We start from the raw sequence: 4906 nt of genomic DNA on the forward strand, positions 1-4906 counted from the left end.
CAATAATAATAATTATATTTCATATAATTATTCTTGGTAAAATGTGATCAAATCTTGGCTAAAAATCTCCATTTTATCATCAAATGGTAAAATGACCGTTTTGTCATTAATTGGTCAATTTTCTGATGGACTCCAAACTGGACCTTGAACTCCAAATCACTATTCTAAGCCATTCTGTTGGTTTTAAAATTTTCAAATTCCTCTTAAAATTTCTATTTGAACTAGTTCAAGGCTTGATTTAACTTAGTTGTACCACTCGGTACAATACCGTCTTTTAATCGAGCTTGACAGGGTCTCACATTTCTATGGTTGAATCACATGAAATCATGATGAATCCCTTGCTAGCTAAACACTGAGAGGGAGGTTTTGATGCTAGATTTGGTTAGACTTCAATGTATTTTAGTGTTTTTAGTTAATTAGTGATGTGTAGCATGAAAAGCCAACAAGAAAAATTCACTTCCTCCCATCACCCATCATTGGCCGAATCTTCCATGTATAGTGTGTATGGTGGATTTGATTTTTTTTCAAGTGAATTGGTTAGGAAATGATGAATTACGGTGAGAAAATCAAGTAGGAAAAATCATAGTGTTGATGCACCCACCATGGCTGAAATTCCCAAGAGAAAATGTGAAGATGATTTTGCTAAATTTTATGCTATTTAACTTGTGTTTGATGATTTGAAGAATTGGAAGAAAAATGGAGTTAATTGGAGTTGAATTGGGCATATTGGCCAATTAATCGAGTGATAGATCGAATTAGGCCAATACTGTTTTATTTAGGTACACAATTGAATTTGTGTAAAACACCGTGTTTAGACGATAATCTGAATAATTTGCATTCCATTTCATGCATCCATATAGTTTTATAACGGTTTAGTACCAATGTGGTAAATTGCTTGATTGTGCATTATGTTTAGGTGGTGAATCCTCCGATAAGAGAAAAAAAATTGTACCCGAGGATCGATAGTCGAAGTACTCTAAAAATTCGACTCCCGATATTGTGAGTAACCTTATTATCGTCTTAATTATCTAAAGTATGTTTTTATCTGATTTTGTAATTCTCTGAAAAATGTGTTTAAATGAAATGATTTTATAAATTGTTTTGAAATTTAATGATGACTTGAAAATGGAGTAATTGAAGACTACTTGCTGTATTGTAAATTATGTTTTGAATTGAATGGCTTATGATAATGTGGGCATGAATGGTTGGATGGGTATTTTGTGTTGAAAATGTATAAACTATTGTTTGCCTTGATAGGCTGGATAATGATAAAATTGCTATGTCATGCTGTTGAATTTTTATTGAATTGGTGGGTTATAGATTAGTCACTGCAGTGGCGAGTTCTGTGGGCCAACCTATTAGAGGGGCACGGAATTCGGTTATATTCTTACCTCGGTCGGAGAGACGCGTAGGGTATCTCCTAGGGTAAAGTTTGGAGTTCACGCCGAACCTCCACGTGAAAGTGAATTCAGCCAACGCCAAGGAACGACCGTGCTTTCAAATGTAAAAATGTGTTTTGTGCGTATATGACTTTTTAACAACCTTGGCAGACTCGATTAGATGCCTCGGTCAAGGTATCCCCGAGAATGAGTTTTGGCACGAGCCAAGTTTTTAAGAGATTCATAAGCCTCGTTGTATATTTTGGATGAAATGTAACTAGCTTAGATGATTTGAAATGTGTTTTGATGTTATGAACCATTTTATGATGATCTATTTTAATCGTCTCCATTTACTCGGCTTTAGATATTTTAGATGATATTTGTTTACTCACTGGGATTATAATCTCATCACCCTCCTTTCCACCCATTTCAAGCTCAGGATAGTTTGTAGATAGCTGATATCGTCGAAGGCGACAGTTGGCTTTACTTTCTAAAAAATCGTAGGTTCACAGCCTTCGTTCACTTTTGTCATTTAGGGGCCCATGTGTCATTGTTAATTTAATTACATACCTTGACTATCTGTATTATAGTATATATGAATTTATTTCGCTTTTACGCTACAAAAATTCCTTACAGATAACTCTATAAAAATTGTTTTATAAGAAAATGGAATATTTTTATTATATTCAAATAGTCATAATTTCACTTTAAATGAATGTTTTAGACATTTAAATTTATTTTTGATTATAAAATATGTGTTTTGCACTCGCATACTACATTATTAGCTGGTTTCGAAATTTTTTGAGAAAAATGACCAAAACACCCCCGAGAGACGAAAATTATTTTTTTATTATTTTGGTTTGGAAATAGCTTATAATCTTTTAAAATATGATATTAGCAACTGTTGCTTGCAAGGGACGTGAGAAAACTGATATTAAAGCCTTGCGAGGTTTCGGTTGGCATTCCGAGTAATGAATGTCTATCGGGACATCGCAGTGGTTGTCATGGGCTCGAGAAGAGTACCGAGTCGTGACAGGTTCGGCTAAGATTGTGAAAAAGAAGAAAAAGACAATTATTGTTGTCACGACCCGGAACTCCCCTCGAGCTCGTGACAACCGCCTCGATGTCCTGATAGACATTCATTACCTGGAATGCCAATCGAAACCTCGCAAGGCTTAACATCAGTTTTCTCGCTTCCCCTGTGAGTATTAGTTACAAAAATCAGGTTTTAAAGTGATATGAACCAATTTCAATTCAAAAACAATCAAAGAGAAATTTCAACTACACATGGGTATTTTGGTCATTTTTTTAAAAAATTCTGAAACCAGCTAAAAACGTAGTATATGAGAGAAATTTACACATTTCATAACCGAAAATAAGTTTAGATATCTAAAACATTAATTTAAAGTGAAATTATAGCTAATAGAATAAAATAAAAATAATGAATAAAATATTTTAATTTTTCATAAAACAATTTTTATAAAACGCTACGTAAATAATTTTTATTCCGTAAAAACAAAATAAATTCCTACATACAGTAGCACTCGCAGCCAGGTATTCAAAACATTTAACAATGACATGTGGGCCCCCGAATGACTAAAAGTAATGAAGGCTGTGAACCTACAGCTTTGAGGATGCAAGTCCAACTGTAGCCCTCAACGAAATGAGCTATCTACCGACTATCCTGAGCTTGAAATGGGTGGAAAAGAGGGTGGTGAGATTATATAATCTCAGTGAGTAAACAAATACATCTAAAATATCTAAAGCTGAGTAAATGGAGACAGATAAAATAAATTAGCATAAAAATGATTCACAACATTTCGAACTCATTTTAATAAGATAAAATAGATTCATTTCACCCAAATAAACAACAAGGCTTATGATTTCCTGAAAAGCTTGGCTCGTGCCAAAAACATTCTCATATTCATTTGTCAAGGATACCTTAGCCTGGGGCTATCCTAATCGAATCCGTCAAGGTTGTTGAAAAGTCATGTACGCATAAATGATGTTTTTATTTTGAAAACATAGTCGTTCCTTGGCGTTGGCTGAGTTCACCCTCACATGGTGGTTCAACGTGAAGTGAACTCTAAAGTTTTACCTCAGGAGTTACCCTACGCACCTCTCTGGCCGAGGTAAGAATATACCCGGATTTCGTGCCTCTCTAATAGGCTGATCCATAGAACCCGCCACTGCAGTGACCAATCTATAACCCACCAATTCAATAAAAATTCAACAGCATGACATGGCAATTTTATCATTATCCAGCCTATTAAGGCAAACAACAATTTATGCATTTTCAACACAAATACCCATCCAGCCATTCATGCCTACATTATCCTAAGCCATTCAATTCAAAACATAATTTACAATACAGTAAGTAGTCTCCAATTACTCCATTTTCAAGTCATCATTAAATTTCAAAACAATTTATAAAATCATTTCATTTAAATACATTTTTCATAAAATTACAAAATCGGATAAAAACATACTTTAGATAATTAAGACGATAATAAGGTTACTCACTGTAATGAGAATCGAATTCGGGATACTCTGATTCTTGATCCTCGGATACTACCTCTTTACTCTTGCCAGAATGCTCACCACCTAGACATAATGCACAATAAGCAATTTGCTACATTTGTGTTAAACCGTTGTAAAACCAATTCAGGCTCTATACTAATGCATGAAATGGGATGTGAAATACTCGAGTAACTATCTAAATACGGTGTTCAATATAAATTCAATTATGTACCTAAATAAAATGGTATTGGCCTAATTTGATCTATCACCCGATTAGTTGGCCAATACGTCTGATTCAACTCTAAACAATTTCGTTTCTCTCCCAATACTCCAAATCATTAAACACAATTTAAACAACTTGAAATGTGGGAAAATCATCCTCACATTTTCTCTTGAAAATTTCGGCCATGGTGAGTGCACTAACAATATAATTTTTCATGCTTGATTCTCACACCATAAATCATTCATTCCTAATCAAATCACTTGAAATTCAATCAAATTCATCTCAATATTCCACATGGAATATTCGGCCAATGATGGTGATGTAAGAACATGAATTTTTCTTGCTTGCTTTTCATACTACACATCACCAAACAATTAAAAACACTATAATAACATGTTTTTTTAACTAAATTCATCATCAAATTCTCTCTCCTAAGGTTTGATCAGCACACTATCCTTCATGATATCTTGTGATTCAACCATGAAAAATGCAAAATAATGCATAGGAAAGGTAGATCACAAGCTAGAATTAAGAAATTTTACCTTTAATAGCTTGATTCCTTGAAATTTTATGAATTTCTCTTGAATTTCTTAGCTAGGGTTTTGTTCTTCTTTTTTTCTTCCCTTTTCTTCCTTTGGGCGACCAAGAGAAATGAGTTGGGAGGGTTTATGTGCTGATTTCTAAAGCCAATTATAAATGGATGAAAATTTGACACATGTCACCATTCCATTGGCCCATGTGTTATACTTACCCATTAAGCAATCTCTCTCCACCATTTAAAATT

The sequence above is a fragment of the Theobroma cacao genome, chromosome 4, assembly GCF_000208745.1.
Source record: "Theobroma cacao cultivar B97-61/B2 chromosome 4, Criollo_cocoa_genome_V2, whole genome shotgun sequence".
Taxonomy (NCBI): Eukaryota; Viridiplantae; Streptophyta; class Magnoliopsida; order Malvales; family Malvaceae; genus Theobroma; species Theobroma cacao.